This window comes from Octodon degus, unplaced genomic scaffold (genome assembly GCF_000260255.1).
Source record: "Octodon degus isolate 3935 unplaced genomic scaffold, OctDeg1.0 scaffold00139, whole genome shotgun sequence".
NCBI lineage: Eukaryota > Metazoa > Chordata > Mammalia > Rodentia > Octodontidae > Octodon > Octodon degus.
Genome location: NW_004524715.1, coordinates 2,358,810 through 2,379,788, shown reverse-complemented (window position 1 = coordinate 2,379,788; position 20,979 = coordinate 2,358,810). Strand labels below are relative to the sequence as shown.

The window sequence follows — 20,979 nt, the reverse complement described above, 5'->3', positions numbered from 1 at the left end:
ACATTCTAAACACTGGTCTTGCAAAAATAGTATGTTAAAGAGGCAGTTGGTGCTCAAACATCCCCTTACCTTGGAGCACCTTTGATTTGTATTAAAGGCACCCTTTGTATTAGTGTCACAACAGTGCAAAGTACAGCCACAGTCTGTAGCTTGTGTGTAAAATATACACCAAGCTACAAAGACAGAGGAGGAAGCGTGTGCAGTTGCAGCCATCACACCTCTTCCAAGATTTCCCCCTGTCCACATCCCACTGTCTGAGGCCAGGTAGAGATGTCACCTAAAAGGACAACACTGTATGGACAGTGTTGCTCTTCATGTCCTCACATAGGAGTCTTTGCACCTCTTGAGGCCAACTACCTACATGCCGTCCACGAAGCTTATACCAGTTCCATGTCTGCCAGCAAGAAGATGATGGTGACCATCTTGCCACATTAGCAGAAATCACTACTTTAGTATGTTTTCTAATTTGATAAGGAAAATATGTATCTTAAAGTTGACAGAGATAGTAGAAAAACTCTGTTGCCTCTTGCTGGTATGAATTTCCTATTTTTGTGATTTGCTCACTAAAATATCATGACCAGGTGTATTTTAGTGCTACCTATACTGTTGGCCTCTCCTTAGCCTTCCCTTTTCTTCCTCCCTTTCTTCTTCTCCTTCCTATCTTCCTTCCTTCTCTCCCCTCCTCCTTTTGTCCTCCTCCCTTTCTTCTGTTTCTTTCTTTCTCACACCCTTTCTCTTACTCTTTCCTAAGTAAACAACTTCACTACATCCACTTTTCTCAAAGTGAAATTCTAAGATAGTGCTTCCAATTTGAAGAGATTTTCCAGTTGACTTTGAGGCATAATTTGGAGTATGTGTAGGGTTAGGGCACTCATCCCTCTTGAGAAACAAAGTGTTTCCACTTCACGGTATAAAAGAAAGGGAGAGACAGAAACTTATAAGTCAAATTATTTTCTTTTAAAATTCTTGGTTTTCTGATATTTGGTATTAGACCTAATACTTTTTATGATCAAGCACAAATGTTTCTTTACTTTCTGCTTTGATTTATGCTAAATTATCTAGTACCTGGATTCAATAGTACTTGCATTAATGAAGAGGTTAGAAATAATGACATTCCATAGTTTAAATTAGTAGTCATTGGAATATGATCCAGCCTGTGCATTTCTACTTTGATGTACTCCCATCTGGGCTACTATTTTCTACTGCAATGAATAAGGATAATTTGGAAAGTTGCTGAATCTCCCTTGAGTTGGAGACTTCTTGAACAGCAAATAGGATTCTTGAAGTGATTGTGGGGGAACACACCTCTGTAATTGTGCTCTGGGAGGCTGAAGCATGCACCATAAGTTCCAGCATAGGCGAGGCACAAGACCCTATTTCAAAACACAGAAAACAAACAAAGGTCTAGAGATGTAGCCTTTGGTCTTCTGTGTATATAAGAAAACCATAGGTTCAATCCTCAGTACTACAAAAAGAAATCCTTTTTGGGCTGGGGAAAATTTGTTCCTCCTAACATTTTAATTTGAAACAATTGTAGAGTGATGTAGTCACATGTGCTTTGAAGAATAACAAGGAGTGGTCCCAGCTACCCTTTATTCAATCTCCGCCAATGGAATAGCTTGTAGAATGATGTGGTCTCACAACCATGACATTGACATTGATCTTACCTTCAGATTTCAGTGTGTGCCTGTGTACTTGCATATGTGTTTTGTTCTACATGGCCTGAAAGTTTTCAGTTGCCTGACACTGTTTCTGCCTTGCTGCAGGTCCTTGTTCCTGTTCAACATCAATCTATGCCTGACTACTCTTTCCTCTCTTTTACTTGGCTTTTGACAGTGAGGTATAATGAGGCTGATGATTTGTGACCCAGAGTGCACCCCAGACCTTGGATTCTGCTCCCAGGCATCCATCAGGAGTAGCTCAGAGCTGGTCCCTGGTGGATCTAGAGCTCAGCCCCAGCCCAAGTCACCTGACTCCTTCCATTGTACCTGATTCCCAGACTTGCTAGAATAAAAGAATCATCTGATCCGTGCTTTTATTATTTAAAAAGTTTAAAGAATTTTTATTCTTTTGAAATAGTGTATCATTACACTTGTAGTAATCTTCCTGTCTCAGCCTCTCCAGCACTGGGATTATAGGCATGCACCACCACGCTCAGTTTTGGATTGTGGCTGGCCGTGGTTCACCTGAGGTTTCAGGGATGTCAGCATGGCATGTGGTTCTGGGGATGGAACTCAGGACCTTGCAATTGCAAGGCAGATACTTAAACAGCTGAGTTATCTCTCCAACCCTGAGTGCTACTTCTGATACTCTGTGTATGTGCTGACACTTGGGAATCTTTTTACAAGGCAAGAGCTTGATTCCAGAGGTCTAGAATAGAGCCTGGAGCTCTGCATTTCTAAAGTTGCTGGGGGTCACTGTTGCAGCTAGTTGGTTAATATCACTGAACTGAGCAAAAATTTCAGACACTTCCTGAAAATTCTTATTTCCAGGGCTTTATTCCTGTAATTCTGATTCAGAAGGGCAGACAAGAGTCTAGGAATTTATCTTTTTTATCTACTATCTTGGGTAATTCTTACTTTTGTCAAACACTGAATATTTCTCCTGCTATCTCTGTCCCAAGTTTCTGCCATCTTCTGGTTTCTTTTAAACTTCCAAATGTTGTGATTTAACATTGTAATTTAAAGGCTGATGTAATCAGTTGCTCTCTTCTTTCACTTTTGCCATTGTTTTATTTCATTTGACTTGGATTTTGTCTCCAGGAGGAGAATCAGATACTTTTGATGAAAGTTTATTTTAACTCATAAGAGGTTTACAGTATTAAAATAATTTTAGTGCTGCTCCATTTGACACACAGAGATTTTATCAGTCCTTTAAAAAGTCTTCCTAAACCTATACAGAATGGGTTTTCTTCCTGCTTTAAATAAACTAATAACACTTGGGATTTCCAACAGGAATTTCTTATCATCTCTTAATTTACTCTTTCTAGGTCCAGATAGAAGTAGTGCCTAATCCCCTAAGATACAGAGAGTTATGTGAACTGGTTGTACTGATAAAAGAGTGATGGCCAGAGAGCAATGGTTGGGTTCAACTGTAAAAGCCCAAGCTGTATAAACTACCAAGTAACACAGGAATTGGAAAATGTCATTATAAACAACTTGTGTGAACCCCTCGTGGTTTAAATTAACCATGAAATGTGACTCACTTTGTAATATTTGGGAGCTTCTAAAACTCTGAGCTTTCAAACCAAACACTCTCTGGCAGCCACACACAGCAGGCCTTCAAAATAATTCACAGCCATTTGTTTTGTTAGTTATTCCTTTCAAGTAACCCTCCAGGGGAGGAAAGCATTATTAATCCCCATTTTATGGATGAGGGAACTGAGGTATTAGAACCATTCAAAACTTCACCATTGCCAAGCGTGCGTATTTTCATCTCAGCCCAAAGCCCTCACCTTTGCAGGTGCCAGGGTCCTAGTATTTTGGCTCTCTCAGTGAAGAGCATGTGCTCAAGTTTCAAAAGTTGCCTTAAATCATTTAGAAGAATTAGTTTAAATTTAGCAGTATCCCTTGATTAGATCAATGGACAAAGTCTAGTTTTTATGGAGCCACTGATTTTTTTTATTAATTTTATTGAGAAACAAATAGCAATGAGACAGTTTCAAAACCGATTAATAGGACAGTTTCAATAATGAACACATTGCATATTGTTGTCTTCATAGTGGTTATTCATAGTACAAGATGCAGACAGGATATCCTGTCCAAACACTTTTAGTACAAATCTTTCTTCTCATTGAATTAAGAGAAAGTAGCTGTATATCTATCTTATTTTGTATATACAGATACAAAATGGTGCTTCATTTATATCCCTTTTTTTTGGTTTAGTTTTGTCAGAGAAGGGTATTTCATTGTCATTTAAATATTGTAGGTGTGTGAATTCAGCAAAATAATCCAATATAGTCTAGTAGTCCATAATAGTAGTGGGTTATCTGTAGGACTGGCAATGTCAGAAGTTGTGGACTTGAACATCTTATAGCTCAGCATATAAGTATGGATTTGTTTTTTATACCTTGTTTTTATACTTTTTTGCTTGATGGTTAAGACCAAGATAAAGCAAGGCCTGTATAACAAGAAATGTAACTTTTGTATCTGACAAGGTTTGTAATATCCTGTAACTCAGTTGTGTCCCAAATTTTCTGATCAAGGAGATTATAGGGCCACAGAGGAAAGTGACCAATGATGTACAGTGTGCCTAAGGAGAGTCACATGGAGAGAAAACATTCTCTCCAGCTTTTGCAGAGAGCAAATTGGCCAAGCGATGGCCGTGACTCATCCACATGGTTGACACTGACAAAGGACCTGCAAACTGCAGTACAGGGCTTCAGGGTAAATCCCGAGGAGATTTCTTTTTTTTTTTTTTTAGCTATTTTTTTTTCATTTTATTTTTTTTTCCATAGTTTCATTGAGAAACAAATAGCAATGAGACAGTTTCAAATCAAATTAGTAGGACAGTTTCAATAATTAACACATTGCATATATTCTTCCTAGTGGTTAATTGCTGTACAAGATGCAGATATGATATCCTATTTACAAACACCATTAAAACAAATCCCTCTATTCATTAAGAGAATGTAACTATATATCTATCCTAACCACTTTGAATACACAGATACAAAATGGACAGTCATCTGTATCCCCTTTTTTTGTTAAGTTCCATTATTTAAATATTATAGGTGTGTAAACTCAGCAAAATATTCTGAAGGAGTTCAGTAGCCCATAATAGTATTGGGTCTTCTGCTTGATTGACAATATCAGAAATTGTTGACCTGAGTCCCCTTCAGCTCAACGTAACAGCACGGCTTTACTTCTTATATTTCGTTTTTATACTTTTCTGCTGGATGGTTAAGACCAAGGTAAAGCAGGACCTATGCAACAAGAGTTGTAGCTTTTGGGTCTGAGAAGGTCAGTGAAATGCCTTCAGGATTTATGCTGAGATCCTGTACCTCAGATTGTAGAACCTTTGTCAGTGTCAGCCATGTGGATGAGTCACGGCCATTGCTTGGCCAATGTGCTCTCTGTGAAAGCCTGAGAGAATGTTTTCTCTCCATGTGACTCTCCTTAGGCACACTCTACGTCATCGATCACTTTCCTCTTTGGCCCCATAATCTCCTTGATCAGAAAATTTGGGACATTACTGAGTTACATGATGTAATAGTACAAGTTCTCATATGTCCTGAGTCTTAATTGACCTTGGAAGGCTAGAGCCAAAATGTTGGCCCTGAGGGGATTTCACTGACCTTGTCAGACACTTATTTTTTATTGATATATATTTATCTTTAGTTCTTTAATTCATGCTTCAGAACCACCACTTTGGGAGTGCTACACTCAATTTTGAAACTCAAGGAAAGAAAGAAATTGTAATTCTAATGGGAGTATTTATTTGTTCTAAGCCATGTCCAGCAAATTCCCTAACACTTTCATTTTTCTTAAAAAAAATACTTTTTTTGTGTGTTTTATACTGTGGAATTTTTTTTTTTAAATGAATTTAGGGCAAGGTCTACAGGGTGTACAGGGGTCTTACTACATAGTTTGGACTCCTGCTGATTCTTCTGTTTTCAGCTTTCCAAGTGCTGGGATCACCACACCCAGTCACAATCACCATCTCAGCATGCCCCAGGGTTGGGGCCAGCACTGCAGGCTGGGGAGGAACCCCAGCTGCTGCACTACGCTGAAGCACGAGCTTTAGTCCGCTGAGCTATCTGGGTGGCCCTTGTGGGAAATGTTTTTATATATAGATGCTTTTAAAAATGTTGTCCTTCCTTCCTGCCTTTGTTTATTTATTTATTTATTTATTTATTTATTTTTGTAAAATGTACCTTAAAGGACAAGGCCATTGGTGATAGTTCAGAAAATTGAAGAAACTTGATCACGACAGAGGTAGTGATAGAACATATGTGGATTCTGCTTCAAATCTCTTGTTATTGCAAATGAAATAATTCACTGTCAAACAATGTCTTCAACCCCTTTCCTGGATGCAATTTCGTTGACATAATAGTTTACACAGTTTTTTCTTAAAATAGGATATCCAGAAAACTAATAATAGAATCATCTTGAGCTTCTGCTTGAAAGAAAAGTAACTTTTATGTCCCAGTTATTGAAAAAGAAATCTGGGATTCAGCTTTTTAATGTGAACTTTTATAAGCTCTACAAGTGATTTCATCCTTACTGCAACCTGACAGTCACAGTGTAAGGGTAAGAGGTTCTATTTGCACCCTTTCTACAATCAATCTACTCATGAAAGCTGTTTGAGGCTTGTAATTCTGAGATTACTGTGCTTCACTACAGAGTGAAATTTTCTCAATATGTTTCCAATTACTTTCCAAGTAAAGTGGCTCATATCTGGCAAATGCTTTTGATCAGGATAAGCAGTTCAGGTGACCAAGATGGCTGGATGTTCCCCAAAGCTCCTAACATTTTGACTCAGGTGGGTGGGTGGTCTCCTTGGAAGGCAACTAGTGCTCAAGCCAAATATCCAAGCCTGTTCTTAAATGTGTTGTTTCTACTGAGCTTTCAGGCAGTAGCTAATGGTGACAGAACACCTGTGGTTATTGTGAAGGTTGAGGAAAGTTTTCTTGGTATCTCAGTTACTCTTTTCTCATTGCTGGAACGAATACCCAACACCCAAAATGAAGGAAGGAAAGCTTCATTTAGCTCACAGTTACTGGAGGTTTCAGCCCATTCTCAGCTGGCTCCAAAGCAGGCTGACACAGGGCAGAGAGCAATCTTTCACGGCAGCAGCAAAGAGCAAGAGAGGCAATGGCAACAGAGGGAAGTCTCTCTCTGTCTCTCTTATGTTACATTCAGGCTATCTGCCCCAAGGCTGGGTGTACTACTCACACCCATAACACCAGCAGTACTAAGACTCATAATCTCAGTGGATCATGAGTTAATCTCAGATTCTAGAAGTCCCTGCCCCATGACTGCATGAGGCTTTAGGGGGACAAGTAGACACAGATCATAACACTTGGCTATGTAATTGCTCTAATTAGCTACATCTTGATAAGCTGCTTATATCAAGGGCTAGACTTGGCATTTCTGGAGTAGCTGCAGAGCACAGTGATCTACTGACCTAGAGCTTATGGCTCCATGAAGGATCACTGAGAAATTTCTCTTGCATTCTTCCCCATGCGCCTTTGTTCCTTGGGCACCTGGAAAAGATTAGGAAGGGGAACCCCCCAACTTTGTAAAAATTTAATTGGCTAGAAAAATATACAATTTATTCACATCTATGTCAAGAAAAATGATGTCAAACAAAGTTCTCTTGCTTAGATTTCTTTAAAGGGCAAAGCAAAGATTTTCTTTCAGGAAAATTAATTAAAATATCAGATTCTAGGGCTGGCCAAATAGCCCAGCAGATTGAAGCATCTGCAAGCAGGCACAGGGGCTGGGGGTTCAAATCCCAGGCCTGCCATGCCAGCCCCACCCCTGGGGCACACCGAAATGTCAGTTGAAACTGGGCATGGTGGCACGTGCCTATAATCCCAGCTCATGGGAGGCTGTTAACAGGTGGATCACTACGAGTCTGATCTAGTAGTGAGACCCTGAACACCCTGTAGACACTTCCCTAAAATACAAAAATAAAAATAAAGAATTCTGCATTTGTGAAATATTGAAAGCTGTTCATTGCCTCCTATCTTACATAGTCTAAGATCTCTTTCTGTTCTAGCATCTCTGTTTCCACTACTGCAGACATGTTCTTGTAAACTCAAACCTCAGCTAATGGATAGGAGCAGAACAGAAGCCAGTGGCAATGTTACTGAATGGCTAGAATTTTGCTGAACTAAAAGGACTGCCTATGGCCTCAGCACAAAAAGAGGAAAAAAGGAAAAGGACACTTTGGTGTGAGTTGAGGCAAGATGCTCAACATTTAATTCTTCCTTTAAAAACTGAAAAGGTTGTACAGTGTTAATGTACCTGAGTGTCAATGAAAATTGGGAGAGGATAACAGATGAAGAAATAGAAGTGATACAAGAAGAAGAGAGGGAGACAGTGAGGGAGTGAGGAAGGCAGAGAGAAATAGAAGGAAAAGGAGGGGGGAAGAGAGAGAGAGAGAGAGAGAGAGAGAGAGAGAGAGAGAGCAAGACCCCAGCCCAGAGAAGAGTATCTGGTATTCAGAAGAAATCAGTAAATAAATAATTAAGCAAGTAAATAAATCACCAAAAATATAACTGCATTAAGTGATTTAATATACACATGGTACTTGGTTAGTTTCATGACTTATTCATGTAGGACTTTAGGTAGGTACTATCTGTAGCTGATGGAGTTTCATGGAATCATTGATGGGGGCAGAGTCATGCTTGGATGGTAGATGCCTGTGGACTGAATAGGGCGTGTGGGGAGATTGCAAAAGGTGGCCCTGATAGACCAATGTTTTTTCAGTTGATGGAAACAAAACCTCTGAGGTGTAAACAGCAATTGCAGTATGAATGGGAGGGCATTTATCCTTTCTAGTTTGCTAATAACTATGAAAGTAGAACCTGCAATCATAAAAGTTGAAAAATAATAATACATGGATATTGTCTCTGACTTTCTTGATGTCTCGTTTTATCAATTCTACTCTGTAAATATTCTATTACAGCATAAATGAATATGGATGTTTAACCAGATTTTAGCAGGAATCAATATTCACAAAGTTATTGGTTGAGTTTCATGTTTGGAAAGAAAGAAATTTGCATCAAAAAGCCTAAAGGTTAGATATATTTGCGTACATCCAGGAGCAGGGGGAAAGGAAAGGTGTTGGATGTTCAGTCAGCCAGATCTATCACTGGAGGGAGCTCTAACTTCACAACACAGCCAGAAATGAGACCTCGCTTTGCTTTCCAAATTCACCTACAGCTGATAGGTTCCCCCACCCCATAAAATCAGTAATAGATATGAAAAGTGTCTAGAAAAGAAAAATGTCTTTTTCTTTAATGGCACCATATACCTCCTGTGCTTACCAATAATGACAGGATCACTGTTCAGAACTGGAAAAATTTAAACAAGTCAGAAATGTGGGATAACATGCAGGGAAGAGCCTCAATCTCTTTTGTCTAAGAAATACTTTGGAAAATGTGATTTATGACTGATTTCCCACTCTCATCCTTCTGTGAGAACATGCAGATGCATAGTAGTTATCACCCTCATGGGCAGCCCGGAAGATCCTAGTGGCCATGTACAAAGGATGTGCAAAGTGGGTGTGACAAGCTTTTGGGTTTTCTACATGGGGTGGGCGCATCTGGTCCCATCTCTAGCATGGTCACACCAGGCAGGCCTGTGTCATCAGAAGCACTTAGTTTTCTATGGCAGATTAGGGAGCTTAACTATGACCTGACTGAAAACTAATACCTGGATTTGGGTCCCGTATGACTTCCTAACTCTATGACAGCCTTTGGGCTTTATAGTCTTCAGAGTCCTGGTGACATGGAAATGTGAAAGGCTGAACCGAATGATTTCTAAAGCTCGTATAATGTGTAAACTTTGGTTATCATGCTAAATGTTTTTCATTTACTTTTCTACCACTATGCATACAATAATATTTACAGTTCAGCTATGCCAGTTAGCAGGCGTGCGTGCATGCGCGCGCGCACACACACACACACACACGCACACACACACTGTTAAATCTAACTTTAAAACCTCAAAAACATTTTTTTACGAATTCCCTACACATTTTGTTGTTGTTTGTGTCTAGATGTCCCCCCAAAGCTTCATTCAGTCAGCTTCTAGAGTTTGTGATTGATTCATGGTCCAATGCTGGGATTATCGGTGTATCATTCATCCTGGGTTGGGCAGCCTGCATAAATTATAAGGGAAGGAAAGAGGTGCTCTCTTTCCTCCCCCTCCTCTTTCTCCTCTCCTTTTGCTCTTGTTTCTTTTGGTATCTTTGACCTCCATAAAATGCTGTCCGTGTGCCATGTCACCCTGCCTTGGAATCCAGCTGATTATGGACTGAAAGCTTCCCAAATTGTGAGCTAAAGAAATCTTTCCTTTCTTAACTTTTGAGAATGAAGTATTTTGTCTCAGCAATGAAACAAAAGGACCCAGGACAGAATTTGGTATCAAAAGTGAAGCCATTATGATGAGAACCTTATCATGTGGTTCAAGAGACATTGTGAATGGCTTGTGGGAAGAGTTTGGAAAGGTTGAGGGATGTTGCCTGAAAGAGCAGCACTGGAACGCCTTAGGTTGTTCTGTGTGGGAGATTCCAGTCAGAGCTCAGAAAACTGGAAGGCTGATGGAAATACTGCTGGTAAAGATCAGGATTGTGAGGTTTCTTCTGTGAAGAAGTACTGCATTGGTTGTTGAGCACTCGATGACCTATGTCATGGTGTGGCAGAAAGTTTGTCTGAATTTTGCTCATGTCAAAAACTTTGACTGAGACTAAGGGCAGTGCACTAACTAATCCTATAGAAAAATAATTTCAAGTCAGTTGAATGTTGAGGAGCTGTCATGGTTACTGTTGGGGGCTTTTAGAAAAATTTATGTTGAGAATCAAGAGCAAAAAGCCAAGCAGGATGAGTAAATGTGAATTTGGCCAGAAAGGAAGTTCCAGTCAAACTGTGGACTACAAAGATCAGAGGAGATCTTGATTGCTGAGAAGGCACATGAGAATAGAAAAGATGGACTGAGAGCATCATATAAAGTAGCAAGTCTCCACTCTTTGTGCCTCAAAATTGAAAAAAGTGAAAGGCTTAGCTTTGAGGAGAAAGCAACGGAACAGGCTGTTTCAGAACAGTAGAAGCCTTTTGAATTTGTTCCTCAGAGTTGGTTTCAGAGTGTGCAGCAATCCAGACACTTGAGCTCTATCCAAAGCAGACCTTGGCATCATCCACATGGTGCTGGTTTTAGTTGCATGCAGAGTGCAAGAGCTATGGGGTTAAGGCAGCTTCTACCTTGATTTCAGAAGGCCTGGGTGGCCAGGCAGTGTGCTCCTGAGAGGCAAATATGTGAAGCTGAAAGTGTGAAGCCAAAGGTGCAGTAAAGACCCCAGAAGTTTGGAGAAGCCAGGAATGTGGATTGAGGAAAACTGCAAGGAGGAAGCAAAGCAGGAACAAGAAAGTTGTAGCCCTGATAGCTACTACCATTACCACTTTAAGTGCTGTAGGCACAGAACCACACAAGCACTTTCCAACTCACAACACAGAGTGCTTCAGTTGTTCCACATAAAACCATAGGACTTAATGTTTGCCCTGCTGGATTTTGGACTTGCGTTGGTCCCAATGCTTTGTATCCCCAGTTTTTACCTTTTGGAATGGTAATGTTTGTCTTGTGCCATTGAATGTTGGAGGTGTTTAACTTTTCATTTGTACAGGGCCTCAAAGGTAAGAGTTTGCCTTAGTTTGAAGAAACTTGGGACTTGGACTTTTCAGCAATGCTGAAACTGTTAGGGCTTTGGCAATAATTAGGGATTGACTAAAATGCCTTTTGCGGAAAGGGATGTTCATGAGTCTATGGGGGTCAGGAGTGGAATGTTATGGTTTGTGTCTAGACGTCCCTCCAAAGCCACATGCAGTCATGGAGGGGGGCATCTCGAGTTTGTGATTGACTCAAGACCCAATGTTGATATCATGGGTATGAGTGCTATACCCACCCTGGGATGGGTATCCGATGTACAATATGTTACCTATATTTTAAAGTTGCCTCCAGCTAAGAAGCAAATTTCTAGTAGCATTTTTAAAAAATGATTTTCTCAGAGCCTATTGTGTCATTTGTTTCTTTCAGGATTAGGCTCAGCATGGTGGGAATGCTGGCTTCTTACACAGATTATGGAAAGGGTCTATAGGCTAAGCTCAATTGTTCCATCAAAGCTACTATAGAATTGGCCCAAAGTCCAGGGAAAAATGCAAATGGAGGGACTTTGGTAAAATTATTAATATTTTTCAGATAGTGGCAGTAATGCAGTAATCTCAAAAGAGTCCTTCTGAGCAAGGGGCCATGTGCGTTAATTGCACTCTACCTGGAGCACTGGGGCTTTGGTTTCCATCTGATGGGACTGGGTTATCTGCTCTGCCTGCAAAGCAAATACAAATAAATAAAATTAAAAAGTGATCAAAGCCTGCCAGTTTATTTCCTAAAAGGTGAGAAGTTATTTCAACAAAAAGGCTATGATTGTCTTTAGGCGAAATCCTTAGAAGGATAATTAGTTAAATGGGTTTTGGAAAGACATCTGTGGAAAGAGGAAGTATGGAAATCATATTATAATTTTGTTTATACCAATTAAGACTTTTCAATCCGAGAAGATTTAATGGTTTCTCCCAAACAGTTGCAAGAAGTGTGAAGGCCAGCTGAGGAACAAGAAGTGGCATGAAGACAGACGAGAAACATCCTGCAGGAGCTGCCAAAGAGTGCGGGGAGGCGTTCGGTCTATGTCTCCCACCAACAACTTCAAAGCAACTAAAAAGTAAAAGTGTGCAAAGGCTCAACTACATAATTTCTTTGTGTTTTGGAAATACTTTATTACTGCCTGAATCTAAATGAAGATATTATTCTGTGGGGGAGTTACCCTGGACATGAATATACTGCACTGTAACTTCTGATGGCAAACTGTGGTTGCAAAACAGTTTTGATGCCATTTTCCCTCCGACAATAGCCAATATTCCGCCTTGATTGACTTTACAACTGTTCTCCTTGGCATTCATTTTTATTTGAGCTTAGAACTCCAAGTAAATTATTGTGTAAGTATTTTAGATAGCAGCTTTGGTTGGCATCAGCAGAAATCTGGAACAAGTCAAGTCGCAGCTGTGAATTTGTTTTGTCCTCTTTACAAACAACTTACAGGCATCCTGGCTGCTTCAGAGGCGCTTTTGTCACCTTGATGAAGGTCTCTGTGTCTTCTCTCCCTCCCCCCAGCTCCTTCATCTCCCTATTTCTCTTTATGCTGCCCTTTTCCTTGGATACAAGGCTGATGCTTACAGACTTTCAAGTTCTCATGGGCCTGTTTCTAGACCCTTCGCCCTTAAGTTATACATCAGCTGCTCTGCCAAGCTAAGTCTTGTTGCGTTGCCTCTCAGTTCCCTGAAGAAATATGTTTAGTTCTCCTGAAAGCCTCTGTTATTAGAGATGTGAGACCAAATGAAATTCTAGAAGGTGAATGGGTTAACGTCATATAGGTAGGCCAGAAGGACAGTTAGTTGCTTTGGGGAGGGTCTTAAAATGACAAAATTGTTTATTTTTAAAAGTAAAGGCACTCCTGTTTCTTAGCTGTTATATTTTGTCTATTTGAAAGTAGGTATTATGGTAATTGGTAGAAGATAAAATTTAGGGATGTGAAGACAGTTCTTACTTCTATATTCTGTTTTGAATGAAAATATATTGATCAATTTCTCTTGAGATAATGTTAAAATTTAACTATGCCACATAGAAATCCAGTCATTGCTTCAACCACCCCCCTTAGGTAGGACTCCTTTAACTCAGATTTCCTGACTCTACAGGCACTTCTATTTTGACAAGTTCCCAAAGAACCCTATAGAATGAAATGGATAATACATACATTTTCTTTTTTTTAACTTAAATTTTCAGAATCAAAAACTACTCTGGAGGGAAAACTTGGTAACTACAGACTAATATAATAAAGTAAAGGACACAGATCACAATGAACTAGTGTCACTTATCATTATTACCTCAGTTTTGAAAATCGTTATTTGCTTTTATGTATTTATGTATTTATTTATTTATTTGGTACGGGGTCTTGCTACACAGCTCAGACTCATAGTGATCCCCCTGTCTCAGCCTCCCCAGCAGGAGGACTACAGGTGTGTGCCACCACACCTGGTTTCAGTGACTGGCACTGCTTGGGGCCGGCATGGTATGTGGAACCAGGGATCGAACCCAGGTCTTTGTACTTGACAGGCAGGCACTTAGATCACCAAGCTATCTTTGAGGCCCTCCTGTATGTCCTTAACTGAGCTTCTCCTAAAGTTAATATCTCATAATAACAGTTACAATAATCAAAACCAAGAATATAATATTGTCTTTTTTTTGTCTGCTGTCACAGAATCCAGCTCAGAATCCTACATTGCACTGTTGCCAAGTCAACTTTTTACCTTGTGCTCTCTAATCTGTGAAAGTCCCTCAGTTTTTCATGGTCAGGGTCCTACGTTTAAAAAAAGGATCTATTCATTGGAGTTGAATAATAGTGGAAGAATAGCAAAATCTCTGTTATGCTGGAGGTTTAAGGAAGTTATACATAGTTGTCTCTTGGTATCAGCTGAAAACTAGATCTTGGATCCTTGTGTTTACCACATTGTGCCAGCGCTGCGTATGCCTGCATGAAATAATATAGCACATGCATCCACCTGACACTGCCTATGTACCTCAAATCATCTATCTCTGGGTTGGCTGCAATCTCTACTACAGTGTAAGTGCTATACAAATAGTTATGTGGTATCATTTAGGGACTATGGTAATACCGAGGAAAATAAGTCTGTGCATACTCATAGAGATCCAATCCCCCACCCCATCCCCAAATTTCAACCCATGTTTGGCTGAATCCAGGGACGTGGAACCCACAAAGGCACCCTTCCTACTGTTGGTGGGCAGTACAGTTTACTTGAACATTTTTGCTAATTTTAAAACTGTGAGTTAAAATTCAGGGAAATTACATATTTTTAAGTGTTTTTAAAGAAAAAAAATTTTTTTACCCTGCACTTTGGCTGCTGTTTTTGTAAAGACCTGCCTTGAACATTTGTTTGCATCTAAAATAAAACTCCTTTATGAGTAACTTTTGGGTTACATTTTATAAGATTTTTTGCAAAAAAAGAGAAAGAAATTAGCGTGATTGTGCTATCACTTTTGAGGTTTAGAATAGAAAGAATTCTATTGTATGGAATGAATGGATTGGACTACATTACTCTTTTGAATAACTTAGAATTACAAAGTGGTACCGTTGAATTCTGTATGTACACATATGCATGTACTCCACATTTCTAATTTGAATCCACTGAAGGCACTTTATAATCCTGATTATAATTATATGTAATCTATATATTTCTCTCTATATTTATAATTTATTATGTAATTATAATATAACTGTGTGCATATAAACACACAGACACACATCTGTTTCTAATCTCCAGAGCATTAGTTGAAAGCTTTTTTGGGTCATGTGGAAAATTTGTAATATTCAGTGAAGCTATTTCATCAGCTTGAAGTATGAAAATATCACAATTCCATGAAAAAATAAAATCAATGTGATGGTGCACTCGAGCTCTGCCTTGCCAGTTTCGGTATGCTGTCTCCCTGCTCCGGGGGAAGCCCCACCACAGCTCTTTCAGTCCCAAGAGTCTTCTTGCTCAGTCCCCATTCATTCTCAATCTAACTCAGGTCTGGAGGCAGGTTGCCCCGCAGGCTGAAGAGTGCCTGACTGATATTCTTAGGGTGATTGCTGTAGAAGGCATCTCCATAATGCCCTGTTAAGGTGGGCACTGCTCTCTCTGTATCCTGTCCCTCACATTGAACGTGCTACATTCCAGCCAAAGGTTTAGTTTCTTTGCTCCTCAGCAGCATTCCTAGAGGGAGGAGTTCATGTAAGGAGAACCAGTGGACTTGTATCATTGCCACAGAATGTTTCTTTCCTGTCAGGAGCATTCCTACTGTCTGTGGGCATCTGTCTGCTGTCCACGTATGGCACTGTTGTCTCTTGAGGTCACTGTGTGGGAGGGAGGGTAGTTGAGAAGGAGAGAAGAAAGTGTTTCCCACCATGCTGTGCTCACTGTGATTTACCCCACACTCACACGCAGCTGAGTATCTGGTCCCTTGACTTTTCTTTTTCTTCTGTGAGGAAGAGTGGCAGAATAAGGCAGGAACGCCAAGTGTAATTTCTTAGTCAAGAGTACGACTCATGGATTTCAAATTAAAGGTCTTCCTGATGGGAGAAGTAGCAGACTTTTTGAACATATTTAACTACTTTTTAATGATATACATTGACCTCTTTTAGTGTCTTTCAAGTCTTTCTTTCTTTCTTTCTTTCTTTCTTTCTTTCTTTCTTTCTTTCTTTCTTTCTGCAGAGTCTCACTATGCAGCTCAAACTGGTAGTGATCCTCTTGCTTTCAGCCTCCCTAGTGCTGGGATTACAGGAGTGCACCACCATGCCTGGATTCCATAGCTGGCACAGAGCACCCAGGGGTGGGAGCAGCATGGCATGTGGTGGCAGGGATTGAACCCTGGCCCCTGCACTTACCTAAGCAAGCACTTAGTCTGCTGAGCTATCTTGCTGGCCCTTTGAGTGTCTTTTTCTCAATTAAAAGGGAGGAGTTTGGCTTTAGGTCTTAAAATTGCCTGTGTAGAAGTGTCAACCATCTAATATACTGTGAAACACTCAGACTAGCATTTTGTAAGCAGGCTTGTGCTGAGTACCAGACTGTACCACACAGTATGGTGTCACTCATTTTTATTTTATTTTATTTTATTTTATTTTATTTTATTTTATTTTATTTTATTTTATTTTTTTTTGCGGAACCGGGGATTGAACTCAGGTCCTTGCACTTGCCAGGGAAGCGCTTACTCCACTGAGCCATCTCCCTGGCCCCAGGTGTCACTCATTTTTGAAATGGATATTCTGTGGCCAATGAGAAAGAGAGAGCAACACTTTAAGCAGGAACAGCCTTCAAGGCATCACTATCAGTCAGTGGGCCAGACTGTTTTGTATAGATAACCAAGGAGAATAATCTTACTGGAACATAAAAAGGAGAGGAAAGAGAATGATCTCAAAGCTGTGTCTGCAGAGAAATCTCCCTTTTCTCCCTCATTCTCTGTCTCATTTTCCTTCTTCTTCTGCTCTCCCTCTGATTTTATTTGGGTGCAAATAAAATATGTGTAAATGATAGTACACTATTCATAGCAGTTGAATGTAACTAGTGGAGTTCAAATGGAATCAATAAGAGGTGACTTTATGAAAACATAGTAGTTGAAAGTATTGATTGAATCTAAAGGCTCAGTAGAAACTGTATTAATATTAATTAAAATTATTAAGTAGACCATACTCTTAATAGAAGTTATTGGATATTATAGATTTAAGAAAGAATAAATCTCCTCCCCTAAAAGCAAATACCCTCTTTTCTTCATTTGAAAGAATTAAAAAATCAAATGGCATTGAAAAATTATTGGGAATGATTTTACTCATGAGCATTACTATCTATTAGATAAAAGTATTAAATTTTCTTATCGATAATGTCAACATTAGTCAGGATACTTGCTTAATGCCCAGAATGGATAAGAGTGGGACAATGCTGACATTCCTCCTTTGTTGAAGTCACTCAAATTTCTATTTTTTTTTAACTTAATGTAGTTTTATTTAGTGTTCAGAATAGTCAGTTTATGTCAAGACTAAAGCTGAATTAAGTTCAAAGAATGTATATATTCATTTATTTGTTCTTTAATTTTCTTCTAATGTACTGTATGCATAAATAAATACAGCATGCTATTTGGATTTATATGTGCTTGCACTAAATTCCATCTTTCTAGAGCATGGAGCATGGTGAAGAGTAAGGCAGACATTTAATAAAATGCTCATTGAATGAAATCTTGATATTCTGAGTTAAAATGTAGAAAAGATCAACAACAGCAATACCAGCCATGATGGTAGGGTTATCACCAACCCAAACTTTGCATGGTAAAGTAGAAAAATCCAAAAGTTCTTTATGTTTTTTTTTCCTACCTTAAAAAATTTCTCCTATAACTTATTTGTATATAAATTTAAATTGTTTTTCCTTTCCATTCTTTATGGCAGAGGAAGTTTTCCCCAGCAAACTCTAGCTATCAGGAGATGAAGTAAAAGCCTAATTCTGCCTCACCCTCTAGCACCATCACTAGCTAATAGAGTTTTCCGAAAGGGATATATCTTCTCATTGCTGTATTGAATTTTGAGAATTGCTTCTTTAGTGCTGTTGTAAGGCTTTGAAAAGTTCAGTTTGCAGAGTCGGTGACTGCGTAACATATTTTGAGTGAAGCTGTAAAGAGTCCATGAATAAAAAGAGCAGAAAGAAAGAAAAAGATATAGATTGAATCTAAGGATGTTAAAATGCAATGTTAGCTTTTACTCTGATAATGGGCTTCTGCTCTTCTCCACCTTTTTTCTGTGTGTGAATGAGATACATGAACAACTGAGCTAATTTTAAGAAAATCCTCCACTGTGATTCTTTGATTCTTTCTTTTAAAAATTTCTTCTTCCTTTGCTTCTCTTTCATTTGTTTTTAATTAATGTAGGCTTTTTCTTCTAAAGGTTGATGCTCTGAAGTAAATAGTACTTAGCCTCTTTGATTCTTATGATGGCTGGAGTCAATGGTTCAAATTGGAAAAGAAAAATTGTGTACTCTGTATTCTGGCCTTTTTACAACTTTACTGGGCTGAAGGAGCAGTTTGTGGAAGGTGTGATGTTCACTGAGAAATTCAGAGACAGCTACCAGGGCCATCGTGCAGAGATGCTGTGCTCCACCTGAAATTTAATCTAAATATTCCATTTCATTACCATAGATTGTAATACAAGTAATAAGTTCTCCCTTTTTGAGAATCAGCACTAATCCAAACCATGATGATTCAATTTTGCTGTCGCTCACAGACTATGAATTTTGCAGATAAAAGCAGAGAACTACATACTTGGCAGTGAAGAGTGCCAGAAAAAATACGTGACTTTTACTTAGAAGACTTTTAATCCCAGAATTCAGATAATACAATTCATTTAACTAAAGATTTGTGTTTATTCATGTTCTCCTGCTACATTACTAAACATAATACGTAAATTGGGCGTCATTCTTCATTTTCCACCAATCTTTTTGAAAACTGACCATCTTAAGCAACATGTTGTAACCCTTGATTCAAATGATCAGTACTACTAGCAATGATGCTGCTATCATTGAAACCAGTGCAATGTTGTGGGAGGGACTGCTTGGTTAACCAAAAGAAAGCCTCTGCCTTAATGCTTATTTTAGAAAATTGTGTATGAACTTGCTATTTGTAGATTCATCTATATTATTAAAACATTGAATAATCCTGATGAGAAATGCTTGGGGCCAGAAATGTGTTAGATTTGGAGTTTTTCAGATTTTAGTGTATTTGCATAGATATTAGTAGTTGAACATCCCTAATCAAAAAATCTAAATTCTAGCACAATACCCGGCGGGAGGGCGGGGAGGCGGTTTGTATCCGGGCTGTGAGGTGCTCGGAGCTGCGGTGGACCTTGCTGCCTCTGTCTCTTTAACGCAAGAGGAAGCGATGCAGAGGGGTGGAAAATGGCAGAGCTGCAGATGTTACTAGAGGAGGAGATCCCATCTGGCAAGAGGGCGCTCATAGAGAGTTACCAAAATCTGACCCGGGTGGCGGACTACTGTGAAAACAGCTACATACAGGCTACAGACAAGAGAAAAGCATTAGAAGAGACCAAAGCATACACAACCCAATCTCTAGCTAGTGTTGCTTGTCAAATAAATGCATTGGCCAACAATGTACTCCAGTTGCTGGACATCCAAGCTTCTCAGCTTCGGAGAATGGAATCTTCCATCAATCATATCTCACAGACTGTGGATATTCATAAAGAGAAAGTGGCTCGAAGAGAAATTGGTATTTTGACAACAAATAAGAACACATCAAGAACTCACAATATAATAGCACCTGCAAATATGGAGCGGCCTGTAAGGTATATTTGGAAACCCATTGACTACACAGTTCTGGATGATGTGGGCCATGGTGTCAAGCATGGAAATAACCAGCCTGCAAGAACTGGCACACTGTCGAGAACAAATCCTCCTACTCAGAAACCACCAAGCCCTCCTATGTCAGGCCGGGGAACACTGGGGCGGAATACTCCCTATAAAACCCTGGAGCCTGTTAAACCTCCAACAGTTCCTAATGATTACATGACCAGTCCTGCAAGACTTGGAAGTCAGCATAGTCCAGGCAGGACAGCCTCTTTAAATCAGAGACCAAGGACACACAGTGGAAGTAGTGGAGGAAGTGGAAGTCGAGAGAACAGTGGAAGCAGTAGCACTGGCATTCTCATTGCTGTACCTACACCTTCTCCACCCACTGTTGGACCAGTTGCTGATAGCCCAACTCTGCCACCATCACCTCCACCAGATGACATTCCCATATTTGATGACTCTCCTCCTCCACCACCACCGCCCCCAGTGGACTATGAAGATGAGGAAGCTGCAGTAGTTCAGTATAGTGACCCATATGCAGTTGGGGATCCTGCCTGGGCCCCCAAGAATTATATCGAAAAAGTTGTTGCAATATATGATTATACAAAAGACAAGGATGATGAGCTGTCATTTATGGAGGGTGCAATCATTTACGTGATAAAGAAGAACGATGATGGCTGGTATGAAGGAGTCTGCAATCGAGTGACTGGTCTCTTCCCTGGAAACTATGTTGAATCAATCATGCCCTATACTGATTAATTTTTTTTTTTTTGCCTTTGAAGTAGAGTATTACTCATACTGTGGGACTATTACGGTTAACAGAGTTGTCTTAATGTTCTAAAATGTGCCCATATTTTCAGGACATGCTGTCTATTGGTATATTTGAATGTCCACCTGTAAGCATAAATCTTTGTGGCAGTTTGTATTTTGCTAAACAGCAATTTATACAAGGGGCTGCCCATAAATTATTATGCTTATATACTTAAACATTGTTAACTTTATGACCAGCCTAAATATTCTGGGGACGTGGGATATATTTTACAAATCATGATTTAGACTGTACATGTTTCAGTGCAGCATGGTTACTAATGCTATGTCAGACTAATATTAAAATCAGAAAACCTAAATGCTGGTGCTGGTCATACTTTCTGTTTAGATTCTCTCATTTTTAAAAAACTGTTTAAAGCATGCATAAAAATTTATTAAATATACTTAAAAATTCCAAGATGCTTCCAATTTATGTACTACTTTCTGGAGTACTCATATTAGATGAGTCGGTAAGGTCTTCTTGTGAAACAAACAAAAAA

The 20,979-nt window shown here is 39.4% G+C and overlaps 1 pseudogene; it reads left to right on the top strand.

Moving 5' to 3' along the window:
- Window positions 1–19,264: 19,264 nt before the first annotated feature.
- LOC101563985 lies at window positions 19,265–20,723 on the top strand (annotated as a pseudogene).
- The last annotated feature ends 256 nt before the right edge of the window (window positions 20,724–20,979 follow it).